Source organism: Callionymus lyra, chromosome 6 (assembly GCF_982586985.1).
Source record: "Callionymus lyra chromosome 6, fCalLyr1.hap1.1, whole genome shotgun sequence".
NCBI lineage: Eukaryota > Metazoa > Chordata > Actinopteri > Syngnathiformes > Callionymidae > Callionymus > Callionymus lyra.
In genome coordinates this window covers 31,480,431-31,495,020 of record NC_141823.1, presented here as the reverse complement: position 1 = coordinate 31,495,020, position 14,590 = coordinate 31,480,431, and the positions used below count along the sequence as shown (strand labels likewise).

Sequence of the window (14,590 nt, the reverse complement as noted above, 5' to 3'; positions counted from 1 at the left end):
AGAAAGTACTAATTTACAAATGGTTCTTCCTAAACTTGGCTGTTCCTGGGTGGCCAACAGATAACGCAACAGAGACATGTGAAAGGACGATAACGGCAAAGACAAATCTCTTGCAAAAGTAACATAGAAAGTTTACCCTTTGCTTACTTCAGTGGTAGACTTTTTTTTCATTAAACTTGGAAAAATGAAATATCAATATCTGTAAATAATTCAAAGTTACCTGATTTGCGATGTCCATCAAGGCCTTGTTTGGGGCAGTAGGCAGCACATTAGTCCTGTGTTCTGTAGATTTTCAGATCTGAGCCTCACATAGGGCACTAAAATAGTAGTTACTGTATTAGTGTTTTACAGTCGCTTCCTGTGAAGGTGTTCCAAGTCTTACAATTTATTTACCAATATGGAGATCATTTTCATGATGGCAGTAACAACGTGTAAGTTCAGCTGGTTGAAAACTTTACCCAGTACCCCGCCTTGATGAATCTATGGCAATTTTTGTCTCTGAGGAGAATAACTTACTGTGGAAATACAATTAAATAAAGTAGTGTCTGAAAAACTGACTTCAGTACTGTTGATGTTCTTCAGTCAAGCAAAATTTATATTTACCTTTGTAACTGCTGCCTGATGTGCTCATCACTCTTGTTTCTCTTCAGATCGAATGAATCTTCAGAGTTTTTCTAAAGCTTTCCATGGAGCTTCAAAAGCTTTTACGTAAACAACTTTTTATTTTAATCCTTTGACGTCAACATGAAAACCCACCCAGTAGAATCTATACCAATTACGGCCTCACTCTTAATTACAACATATTAATGCTCCTCCTCTGTGATCCACAGGGCCATTGCTTCACCCAGCAATCCAATATTAGTAAAAGCTTGCTCAAATGAATCTTAATGAAAGCCCCAGAGAGCCAAGTTTCCTCTGAAGCACATCATTAATCATGCAGCGCACTCTGAGGCGCTGTGAGGATAACACAGCAATAAAATCATATTTGTTTATCTCAGGCAGCTGCTGATGCTTGATGATTCCTAGTCTAATGATTACGTTCACAGCTTTATTTAGATCATGGTTTTAGCACTTAAAAAGCAGTTTTTTAGAAGTAGATGAAACAAGTTTCTTTCTTTGCTGGCTTGCACTTCATTTTGCTTTCAGCATTCAGTGTTGCTCAGGGGTTTCTTTAATTAAAACTTCTTGCAGAACCAGGTTGCCCTAAATTGATTTTTCTTTCAGATTTGACTTCTAGCTCGCCCTGTTCTGCACTTTTTAATGTAAATATGTTAAGAGCTCAACTGTTAAATGACTTTCACTATGAAGACCCTTTGAAGGAAATTATCATTATTGTAAGTGATTGGTATGTGCCTGTTTCTGCAGGACGAATAGAACACTATGTTGTTGACGCCTGAGTAAAACAATAATGAAGCTGTAATTGATACAATCTCAAATAAAATCTGGAACATTTACTGGCATATTGAATTCCCCCTGGTGTGCGTAACAAGAGGAAGCCTAGAGTAATAGTACTTTTTCCTAATGTTGTTGTGAATGTCTTTTGTTTTTCAGAGTGTGTTGCTTTCTTGATCACCTACTGGTTGTAGTTTATAACAACAAACTTTATTGCAAAGCATGCCTTGTCTGCGATCATCTTCCACATTCCTGCGGTTGCAGCGCCATCTGTATACAGGACCACGAAATGGCCACTAGGGGGCCACACCAGCCTGTCTGGAATCACTTACAACGACAACATGTCAACATAATGAAAACAGCGTTGTCTTTGTGCAGGGGATTATAATGTGTGCAAATAGACTTTTTATTCTCCGATAACAAGGCATGTTCCCTGGAGCAGCACCTAGCCCCGCCCTCCTGGGCCTGTTCACCACATTATATTACAGCTAATGATTATTAGTGTGTCAAATCATTGACTCATTCCTCCACTCGACGCTTTGTCACACTGGCAGTGGGAGGAAAAGATCAGCTGGCACTCCAACATTAGTCCCGTCTAAACATTTGTTCTGTGACTCCCACTGTCCACTGATAATGAATTGTTTACTTTCTCATCTGTGGACGATGGCGTGACTCTTTTCCGACATTGTTTGCTCACAGCAATTAAGATCATCAGAGCTCATCCTCGACCAACCTCCCCTCCCCTGCCTCGACGCCAACCCCTCTTTCTCGCGCTTCCTCTGTGCTAAATGCAGATTAGCAGCGTCACAATCGCATCCAGAACGAGAGTAAACTCCTCATTATGTCGTGTGACCCTCTGCCGCATGAATAATTCAGCGCTGCGGTGCCGGTGCTGGTGCTGCCATTAGCATTCAGGATGGTGGCGCCGGAGAGGAAGGGTAGTGGGCTCATATCCCTGTCAGGGGCTGACTCAGGGGGATCAACACTGGATTGAGACACACATCACACACACACATCATCACACGACACAGGAGATCAGTTGGAGGTGCCTCTCCACTCTCGCTCCCCGCTGCCTGTGTACATCTTACACACTCCTGCTGCTAACGTTGCGGCTCCATCTGTTTACAGTGAGCGGCACAACAAAGAGCCTCTCGATCAGTACATGCTAAACGCTGCGGCTCCTGGGTATCACTGGGAGATCAATTAAGCTTCGCAAACATTCATGAATCAGCCCTTTTTTTCTTCTAAAATCATAATCCAGTTGCTCAAAACCGTGTGGCGGCAATCCTGATAAATGACATTCTTCTGTCCTCGCATGCATGCAGAAGCCGCTCACCATGGCGCCACTTCAGCGGATACACTTCCGCTCGACCGGTACCACCTATATCTGTTGCCTGGGCCGCCGCTGTACTACAGCACTTACACTCGGCCTCCACGGGGCCCCACGCCGGAGCATCTGGCTCCCCCTGTGAAGCTCGAGGCAAAGGTCACGGTCCCGCGTCTCCCTGGGCCGTGTCCGAGCCAAAGAGAGAGTGCAGAGATTAATGGCACTCGACTGGTAATTGAGACATCAGAACCATGTTCCCGCCGCTGACCGTGCTGCTCTTGATGTTTTATTGATATGCATGAATTTTAAGGAAGTGGAGCGTTTGCATAAATCTGGCACGCTTACCAAGGGCTTGTACTCGAGCGTTAGAAACGTGGATCTTAAACCGTTGAGAAACGATGAAAGGGGGGAGAAAACAAAGGCGATCTTGAAGCTGTTTGTGTCACTCTTAAGTGATGGGAAGAAGTGGTGAGTGGTGGCTGATGCAATCCTAATGAACGCTCGCCCTCTTGTTGACAGCAGCTGCCAGCAGGTGGTGCCAGAAGGCAACAGCCTCACTCAAAAGGAGGTCCAACAAACATGATCCACATCTCTGAGGAAGTGGGCGACCCCCCCTCCCGCCTCCCCCCTCGTCTTCCTCTCCTCATTTCCCTCTAACTCGTCCTTTTTAAAGAGTGTTTTATAATTAAAATGTGGGCGTCTCAGCCAGCACATACAGAATGTTCAGTTCAGAGAAGCATGCTCAGGGCTATTTTTAGTCATCTTTTGATCCCCAGCAGCCACACAGGAACGAGCCAATGACAAGCAGCTTTCATACATCAGGGCTAGTTAGAGTCCTATTTGTGCTCATCATGTCTCCACATCCAGTCTGTCAGCGGCGGAGATGGGGGGCCTCGACGGCTGAGCTGCAACACTCCCCGTGTGTCTTAAAGTTCACACTGGGACATATGGTCCCTCCAGCAGGCGATGTTGGCGGAATCATTCTCCCGGAGAGATCTCGATGTCAACCTCCAAGATAAGGAGAGTGTCTGGAAGGCTCTGTGTGCTGGACTCAGATCTGGAACCTCAAGAGAGCGCCACAAGCCCCAGCCCTGCTTACACGCTCCTCTTCCCACTCTCTGAACGTGTCCTCCCTCCACACTCACTCTCCCACTTCCACACTGTACAGTGTGACAAACAACGCCACCCTCTGCAGCGAGAATCCAAAAACCTGTGACATTTCAGATGCTAATAATCAGAACTCATCCTCAGCGAACAGATTTTGTTCCTGTCTGTTAAAACTGGGTGTATTCTTGTACGGTTCAATTCGTAATGCAGTTTCTCAGCCATTAGGACCATGTTATTTTGTGTATACAGTATTTCCTAAAACATGGTGAGACCAAATAAGTTGTTTCATCATGAGAGCATTGAAAAAAAGTCTGCCGTTTCATGTTTACTTTATTTTTTAACATCTTTTTCATTTTTAATATAAATATTCGTTTACATTCTGTATTCAATACTGTGTTCTCATTTCTAAAAATCTATACATCAAACTGAACCAACAAACCATTTAACCACACTATGTGTGCCACAAAAATATTCGTATACATATATATATATATATATATATTTAATTAACTAACCTCAATTATGACTGCAAATTAACATTGGTTATTCTAACGAAACTGGAATGACTCATGTGTTCAGTGCTTTTAAGAGCTCAATTCTTTGTCATCTTCTCCTTTATTGCGTTCACTGTAAAGAATGTTTTATTCATTCCGTGTTCCTCACTCGTCGGTACAGAGACGAGAGGGATTGAAAGAGAGAGTCTACTGACATTGAATGAAAACCTCTTTTTCAAAGCGAGAGTTTGAGCGCAGAAAAAAAAAGATAATTATTGATTTGAAAAAAATGAAGCGACAAGATCCAACCTTGAGTAGCACAGCAGAAGAGAATAATGAATGATCCCGTCTTGTGTTGGTCTTAAACCTGTACCCTTGTATTGATCTTAAACAGAGACATTGTGTAACCCTCTGTGAAAGGATTGACAGCCTATTTAATGGAGGAGAAAAACAACAATTCCTCACATTTTCCATCCACTTTTCTTCACATCCTCAAGTGTTGTTTTTTTCAGCAGGCTGACCTATGAAAACAATTACTTTTGCGTCATCCACTGCATCCAGAGGTGCTTTTGTGTAAAATGCTTTGGCAGTCTAATCGACAATAGAACCTGCCTCCAACCGATGCTTGTGTGGAAAGTGTAATCACGGAGTCTCTTCGGCTTCCTCTGTGCATCTGTCAGTGAGAGATAGATCCATCTATATGAAAGCACCTGCCTTTTAAAGTTAAAACAGATCTTTCACAGTTGTTCTGCATTACTTGCTAGTCCCAGAGGAGAGGAAGTCATGTGTAGTTCCTCTTGTTTCATCCCTGGAGGTCTTCTGCAGGCTGTTTGGTGATGTCCCTCTGCCTGTCTCCTTGATTTGTAATCTGTTTAAATGTGAACAAGGCCATTAGATGAGGGCGAACGTAGGAGGGCTGGTGCCACGGTGATCATTAGCAGTGAATTACTCTGGTGTGCACTCAGATCACTTGGGAAGACTTTGAGGCGAACCACTCATGGGGTTCCCGATCCAGTCTGGGCATTGATTAACTGAAGTCTTGTTCTTCCTGTGAAATCACTCGACAGGGATTCTCGGGCACTCATCCGGTCTTATCGAGATAGCTAACATCAAAGTGGGATGAAGAGTGATTGGGTAAATGGTCCCGCCTTGCCCTTCATGTAAGAGACTTAAAGGAGCAAATGTTAAATTATTGGGACATGTAAATAATCTACTCTGCTCATCTAGAGGAGACCAAGAGAACCTTCGAGTCATAAGGGTGGGATTTCTTTTGAAGCCCTCATAATTTGTCTAAATGGGAAAAGACAGTGTGACAGTGTGACAAAGTGCAGGGATCCAAGAATGTTTATAAAAGTTTCTGATTATAAGACACTTAAGATCTATTGTCTAGCCTCGTTAACTAGTTTTTACATGTGAGACAGGGGTCCATTGCATGGTGATTGTCACCACTGGTTTAAGTTAGGATTATGTTGGTTAAGTTGCTTTTTGATAGGAAAAGAAAGTGTCACAAAACAGACATTTTGCCAACTTCGCATTAAATACAGAGTCTAATTATGAATTTATCTTAACGGTTACAGCTTCTCATTCAATCACGCACAAAGCGATCGGTTACACACTTGCAACGCATACTTAATAGAGTTCAGTTATGTCTGATTGATGGGTCAGGTCGTACACTGAAGTACCAGGTGAGGAAGTTCCTCTACTAAGTGCATGTGAAAAAAACTTGCAACTCAACAATTTAAGAACGTGATCAGGGAAGAAATTCAGAGCCGGTTGAAGAGTATAACACTAAATCCACAATATCTAAATATAAAACAATTGAAACACACAGAAAGCAAATATAAATTGCTCTTCAAATTTTTGTTTGTTAAACCTTTGTATATTTGGCATGGAAAACCAAACATCTATACAAAAATGTATAAGTGCAAAATTTCAAATTATAAAATAAAAAAGAACCCTAACTGTACAAAGTTTGTATATATGTTTCTATGTAAATAAGTATGCTATAATATATATATATATATATATATATATATATATATATATGTATATATATACTACTCAAACTAAAGTTTATATGTATTCTGGGACTTAACACACCAATTGCACAATAATTCATCTTAACCCTGTAAGACCCAAATATAGAAAAACCTAAAAAAAAAAATTGACCTTTCAGATGTTGTTTTAGGAGGCCTTTGATGCAGAAATTAAAGAGTTTTTAAAAAAAAAATGTTTATGTACGTTTTTAGAGAAATGTTGTAATATTGCAACATTGGGCTTAGTTGGGAGCAGAATTTCTGTTGTCTGAACAATTCAGAACAACTAGGCTAAGGGTTCATTTGCAGAGTTGATTGCTTCCTTAGCCCCCTAACAGTATAACATTAATAATAATCACACATTAGTCTTATTTTTATGAAGTCATTTATTAAAAACAATAAAAAATATAACAAAAATATTAAACAAGATAAATCTCTTTAAAAACGTTTTCCCCCCCTCTTTTTTTCTTTTTATGACATTGGTCATGAAGACTTTCATTGGTGGTGAAAGTCCCAAAAACAGTCCCTGTCGTCTGTAAAGCAAAGGCGAACATCACACTTTATGCATTGTGTGTTGGTGTATCCTTTATTGCAGTGTCTGCAGCGTCCTCTCCCTGTCTTCCTTGGGAAATGGGCAACTAGATCGTTGCGTACATCCAATGGGAGGTGCGCACATCTCTTGGATGGCCTCTTCTGAGCATTCAGAGGGCTTCCTTTGCCTGAAGATGGCCGTCCTCTCTTTGGAGTTTGAAGTGTTTCGTTTACCAGGATGAGAGAGGATGCTAGCTGTGCCTGAAATTGTCTCCTGTTCATTGTCTCTTTGCTAGACATCTTTGGACAAAATCGTCTGCTAAACCCCTGAATGTGAATGTAAATGGGTTAATGGTTCTAATTATCATACTAAAAGGAAAACATGCATACCCCCACTTACATCCACACCACACATTCAGCAACATTCCTTTCCCCAGAGTTGAATTGACTTCTGATATCCTCTTTGTGGACAAAGTCATGGAATTTTAGGTCAGGCTGATCAAATTAACTACATTTATTAGAAATAAAACTTTTAAATCAGTCAAATTTGACCATAACACAACAGAAGGGTAGAATGTATACTATCCATGTATAAAGAAAATACTCTCTTTCAGGCAGTGGTGTAGTGGAGGCAATACAACCTGTTTGTGCCCACTGCAACAAGCCAGCTATTTTGACTACCACATTCCCCCAGTGTTGTATAATTGCAACAATTATATAACAAGCTCTAAATAAAATTTGATGCATCTATTCCACAATAACTACATATGTACATGCTCTAGACATTGTAATAACAACCAAAAAAAATATAAAAGACATATTACTTACTTGAATCTGATGAATCCAGACCAATGAAGCAATTGGTTGTTGTTCGAAGGAAACCTTGAGTGGTTGTGTGAGTTCATGGCCAGAAGGCGTGACTTATAAACAAATGTAAGATCCAATAGCATTGTGGGACTGAACAATAGGACCCAATGACTATGTAAATGTGGTAAAAAATCAGATATAACAGATTGTTTTTTAGGATGGTTAAAGGTAACGTTGTAATTTTACAACAAGGGGTGTTACAGGGTTAAATATGATAAACTAAACCAAACTGCCTCCCCACCTGACAGGCAAGAGGTGGCATGGCTAGCACTCTGTTAAGCTGTTGTACCATGTTTTGGGGAATTTTAACTAAATGATTAACATGTATATTATGAATTACACAAATTGCAACTCTCCCATTGTCTTCCTAAACAGAGTAGACACAAAAGCAGGCAGTGGCAAGTGGTCACTGGTGGTTGATGTTGCTACGCTGGTATAGGTGAAGGTCGTTCAGCATGATTTATTGTATTTACAAATACTAGAAAAAGTTCCAAAATTGCATCAACCTCTGGTATGCTATGTTTTCAACCTCATGTACCTAAATACATGTCCGATCAAAGGGTATCATCCGATGAATGCAATTTTTAACATTTTGTTCATATATTTCAGGGATCAACCTAGTTTTGTTTAAACTTGCTGTGTATGACCTTGATGACCTTGTTACGATGTATATGGTCAAAACAAAGTGAATAATTTAAATGGGAAAGAAACACTCAATTTCACTGCATAACTCTAACCTAAAAAATAATTAAAAGGAGTTTTGATTATTTGAAAACTTAATTTAGAGTTATATAAGTTGCCTTACAGGGCAGCTTAAACATCACAACCCACACTTGCATTTTCCTTCTTAATGTACAATCTAATCACTATTACATTATTTCTCTATGCATTTAACTTCATGTAAGGTTTTATTTTAACAACAAAGAGAAGAAAGAGTGATTTCTTTTTTCTAATTCAGTCAAATGTGTTCTCTTAATTTTCTATTTGTAAATGCTACGTGTTGCTCTAAGCCTCAGCAATGACTTGCTTGCTCAGAGCAGCCCTGAAAACAGTGAGTGGCCTAATTTCCCTGTTTGAAGGAGATTTGAGTCATGCTGAATAAATAAATGTCTCTGTCCTTCTCCAAATTGAAGAGATGCAATTGAAAAAACGCGTACAGTGCCTGTACTCAAGTAGTATTTAACCAAGGTGTCGAGCAATAAAAACACGCCATAGATAACAGTCTTCCCATACATTAGAGGAATGCTTGTCATGGCTGGAATTGCTCTCTCTCTTCATGCGACCGCAAGTTGTAGGTTTTTTTTACAGCAGAAAGTGTCTGAGGACATTTTGTTCAAAACAATCTTCTGGGCTTTTCTCCCTCCCATCACTGAACAAGTGTTGACTGCACTGGATAAAGGAGGATTTCCTCTCCTTAAATGGTTATGGAGGCCGTTTAAGGTGTCACTACTATAGCATCACATGATGTCTGAGGGTCCAAATGTCTCCAGGCAGCTTCTTCTGTGCATTAAGATTTTCGGGCATTTGAGATGAGGTAGATCTCAAGCCCTCTTCACTGAAAAATGAAAAAAAAAATTTATTTGAAGCAGGAAAACATGCTTAAATATTTGAGAAGCCATGTGTCTTTTTCAAATGTGTCCTGGACTCCCTCTGCTGCCTTCATGCTATAAACACCCACAGAGCTCAAAATATTCCTTTGTCAAGGAGTCATAACAGGTGTCTCAGGAAGGATTTTTTTTCTAGTTTAGCATATTTTCCACTTGCATGGAAAGTTATTTTTTCTTTACAAGGAACATTCTGCTCTGGTAAAACCATTTGCCCTGAGACATGATATGTTGCATTTCTTTGAAGCAGCAAAGCTTACTTTTACACTGCCTCCATGCTGAGTTTAACCAGGTAATGCAGAACTTGAAATCATCTCTTCCAGACATGTGTCCAAAACCCACAGTACACTTGGCATACCAAGTGTCTAAATTGTCAGTCCATCATTAAAAAGTCAGCTGAAATATGTTTTCCATCAGTCAATTGACCTGTGGAAATCCATCCTGAAACAGTTTGTTATTTATAACATTGTATCACCGGCTACAATTAAAATGGCTTTATATGCTTTTAATTGCTTTGCATCTTTAAGAGCATAGCTCATTGTTTATTAGTACATTTTTTAGTCTTTCTGTGAAGAAACAAGTTATGTTTACATCTTAAATACAATTGTTTGAAAAATATCTTTATTGTTTGCTTGTGTAATATAATTCCAAGGCAATCACAAAAGAACACAGGGAGCTGAAACAACGTAGTGAAAACTATTGTTGTTCAGACCGAGACACCAGTAAAAAGGAACAACATGTTTAGTTTTTGTCACATTTTGTTTTTGTGTGCGTGAATCAACTGGGTAGAGAGATACTGTAGAGTTTGGGGAGTGAGAAAAGCTATGACAAAAACAAAACTTATGGGAGAGTTGTGGACCTGAAGCCGCTACTTGTGTCTCTGCCTTGACAACCGCTGTTCCACTGCTGTTGTTTTTTTGGTTGTCAGAGATGATTTTAAGCCAAAATAGTCCCCAATAGCAGCTCAAAACCCTCTGCAGTGAAATGATCGCTACAAAGTCCCTTGTTGTCTGTACCTCATTCATATTTAAATCGTGTCAGGGACCCTTTCAACGACTCCAGGTAGGAGAGTCAAACCAGTCACAGCTCAGCACCCTGTAACCAGTGACTCTACTTTTTGTACGCTAACTTGACTGACAATATTTGCTGTTTGCCCGATTATTAGCTCTGATCGAGTCACACAGTGGGCTAAACAATGACAGGGCGGAGCTTACTGTCCGTAGCGACGTCCTTCTAACCACTAACCGTCTAGTCAAGGCAGGTTGACCCCGAGTTGGTGACCAAGTGAAATGACTCTGAGTTCTGCTGCAAGTTTGCCAACACAGTCATGGGTATCGTACTTTGGTTCCTTTGTGGCATGACCCAAATGCTTCAGAAACACAGTGCTAGGTTTCTGTAACTTGCATGAGCAAAACTTGATAATTTGTGGATTTTTCTGAAGGAAAACTGCAAGTTGGCAGTAAGCATTAGGCAGTTAGCATCAGATTATTTGTCACTTGTTCTTTTGCGCTGGAGATTTTTTAAAAATGCATTCTGTAAGAAAGCCCTCAAATGTATATATATATATAAAAGTAACTCAAGATGTGTACTATGTGATGTGTAAATGTAAATTACTTTTGTCTGAACTGATCTTATTAAATTGGCATTGGAAAAAGTATTCAGGAACCGGTATCGAAGTGAAAGTATCGCTATCAGTACGGGTGTTGAAACTTCCGATTGATACACAGCCCTTGTCTGCTGCCACAAGAGCATAATTATCGATAAACCTGTTGTAAAAGTTTTCTAAGTCCATGATGTATTGCACAAGATGTCCTGAAGGTCAAGGCCAAAATGAAAATGGAAGGAGGCAACTTGTCACCTTTCTGTGTGGAGTTTGTATGTTGTCACTGTGTTGCGTGGGTTTTCTCTGGTTTCCTCCCAAAATCCAAAAACATTGATGGTTGAATTTGGAACTTGAGTGTGTGTGTGAATGGTTGTATGTCTTTGTGTGCCCTGCAACTGAGTGCTGTCCTGTTCAGGGTGTCCCCCGCCTCTCACCCAAAGAAGCTGGGCTAGACCCAGGCCTTCCGAAACACTCGAAAGGGAATAAGCGGCAGAAAATTAATGGATAAATGCGATCAAGGGACAGTAGAATTACATGAAGTTTATTTCATTGGAAGTGACATAAAAAAGAATAGATCAGAAATTAAAATGAAAGTTTGGAGTCAAAATTAACTCAAGATGGTTTGGTAAAAGGAGAAGAGAAAGATGACAAATAAGGACCATAGATACAGTAGTAGGACTTGAAGGGCATAGAAAGGGCTAGGAACTATGATGAAGATAAATCAAGTTAGTTGTCTGACTTGCTGTTATAAATATATAATATAACAATGGAAAATGTGATTTTTAAAAAATATATATATTGTTTATCTTTGAGCCTCATCAAATACTGTGGAATACATAAAATATATTTTTTTGTCCCCCCCTTTCATTAATTAAATTAACATTATGGCTGGTATGAAATGTTTATGAAACATCCATCCATCATAATGTCATTTCATTGATTATTGATTAATTGAACCTCCTTTACATTTCGTTAAACCATCTATTTGAGTTACCTGAGATCTGCATGTTTGATTATGATGACTTTCAAAATAAATGATATTAATTAATAATAACTCTGTTGCTTTTAAGTCTTGAAAATGAAATGCATGCGGATGACTAATTAGGCACACAGGAATGGGATATTATGGAATAAATATTACTCCCTCATCCTAGCAGGGGGTAACAAAACGTGTTGAAGGAGCATAACTCTGTTACACTGGGATATGTTCCTTTCACAAATGCCAAACCAAGAATGCAGGGGAGAATCCACATTCAGTTTTCCATCAATTGAAACAATAGTGAAGAAGAATTGACTTTAACATTGGGGAGGCTACACTGAGATGAGGTTCATGGCTAAATTAGAACGTGAAGACGATAGGCATTACTAGGGAGAGTAGCCGTTAGCTGTAAGAAATGATCTGCTTAATGTGTCTGTCTCTGGGGAAATAAACAAGCTGCTTGTGTTGTGATATTTATTGTTATTGACCTATCTTGCTACTTCAGCAGGTCCAGAGATAGATTTCCTGGGAGGTTGTGTGAACTGTGCAGTCTACCAATGTTGGTCCTGTTCTTAGTTCCCCAGATACAAACCAGCTCTAAACACAACACTAGTTTTGCTCAATAACCAATTTGCCTTAACTTCTCTTGCCTGAACACTCCAACTGGGTCAGATCGGCTGCTTTCAATCAAATGTTTATTGTTCCCTGATTGGTTGACGTACAGGACAGTCAGTCTGAGATCTCTTCTTACCTCAACCAATCGGCACAATAACCATTTGATTGACTTGCAGAGCAGCCAATCTCCGCTCTATTTTCTAATAGAATATTTTATTATGTTCCGTGACCTACTTCTTTAAAAAAAAAAAACACTGAAAACTATTTAAAGTTTATGTTATGGTAATATTTCCAATATAAGAGATTATTGAAAAACGGAACTTACTAATGAATACAATAGTGGTTCAAGATTGATTTAAGACACACTCAAATCAACAGTTGCCCTTTAAAGCCTAGACAGAAAGCCTCCTAGTTGCAGCTCAAGACCACTTAACACCAGATATCACCAAAAGAACATGCTAAAGCAGCAGGTTGACAGTAGGTGATGGGTCTGCAGAAAAGCAGAGGAGACAATTAGTTGTATAAAGACACAATAACATAGTCAACCACTTGCACCAGGGCCCGAGAAAGGGTACAAGCACGCCCCAGAATTGGTTACTAAAATGAATGATTATACCTTCATGTGCAATATGCCAGTGCAAACGGGTCATACCATCTCTGCAAAGCTCCGATATAGTCCTGCAGGACAAGCAATGCCTTCTCATTGATGTTGCAATACCAGATGATTCAAACGTCATGATAAATGAGGTCAAGAACATCAGCAAGTAAAAGGACCTTGAGTTTGACATTTGCAGAATGTGCCAAAACTGTGGCCCATGGTTGTTTATTGAAGGTTAACTGGGCAACCTTTTGTTTTCTTTAAAAGAGTCAACTTGGACAAACAAGTATTTTGTGCAGTTAGCAAGTGGTAACTCAAACGCCTACCAGATAAAAAGTAGAGGTTTGCGGAATTATTTATGCATTACATGACTTATATAGTGCCAACAAATGCAGATTCGCCGATGCTCCCTCCACCTACCGAGCCCACCTATTCCTTCACATCATCATGCTAAGCTACAGCACTTTTGCAATTTAAAAAACCTTTTTGATTTTATTTTTCCCTATTATACGGATGGTGATGTCCAGAAAAAACTATACTAGTGAGTGAAGAGGTAACAGGTAACCAATTCAGTAAACAATGCATTATTTTTAAACATTGATTAAATAAAAAATATAGAGTGTGTCACTTTTACTAGTCTGTCTTTGACGTCAGCAGACAGATTCGTCTGGCAGACAGACTAACAAGCCCAGTTATAAAGTTATTGTAAATTTCCGGCCATCTGCTTTTATTATCTCTGAAAGCTTTTGTCGTCACTTTGCATTTAGTCCAATCTTCACTCCTACATCCCCAGCAACTCTTCATCGATTTGTTATAACCAAGCGTATGTGCAGCATCTCCACCTTTTGTGATGACTAGACAAGAGTCAGACCCAAACGTGTAGTGGAGCAACCAAACAATCTGCAAAAACAGAAAATACACCAGAATCAGAATAGGATATTTTTGCCATTCAATGGTAAAATGCTAAATGTCTTGTACTTAAATAGCACTTTTCTATGCTCATTCAGCACCCACAGTGCTTTACACTACACAGTACACATTCACCCATTCACACACACAATCCCACACTGATGGGAGTAGGCTGCGGCGCAGGGAACCAGCTCAACCATCAGGAGCAATTATGACAAAAAGGGTTCCACCAAAAATGAATTTCTCTTGAGTAGAGTTGTGTTACTTTAAAACTTGAAATCAAATCTTAAACATAAATAAATATACAGTTAATGTTTTTCCACAGGGCAGATTTAGGTTTATTAACACTGGTTCATTCACAATAGAAAAGGATGAAAGTTTAGCAAAGAAGAGTCCAAGATAAAAACTGTCCATATCACAGTCCAAAAGGTTAACTAAAAAAAAAAAGGTGGAGATATACCTCAGGTATTCAAAAACAGATAGATAGACAATTGTCAGAAAAAACTCCCATGCTGAGTCAAACAACAA

General features: G+C 39.6%; 2 protein-coding genes across 3 annotated transcripts in view; both read left to right on the top strand.

Annotated features, from left to right (window-relative positions):
* Positions 1 to 14,590, top strand: part of LOC148078785 (adenosine kinase-like) — a 143,572-nt gene that overhangs the window by 9,394 nt on the left and 119,588 nt on the right. The gene's annotated exons all lie outside the window — the stretch shown is intronic.
* The window catches only part of kat6b (K(lysine) acetyltransferase 6B), a 173,238-nt gene continuing 163,444 nt past the window's right edge, over positions 4,797 to 14,590 (top strand). Inside the window, exon 1 of the mRNA XM_087792747.1 lies at positions 4,797 to 4,816. The gene's annotated coding sequence lies outside the window, so the exon portion shown is untranslated. The remainder of the gene's footprint in view (positions 4,817 to 14,590) is intronic.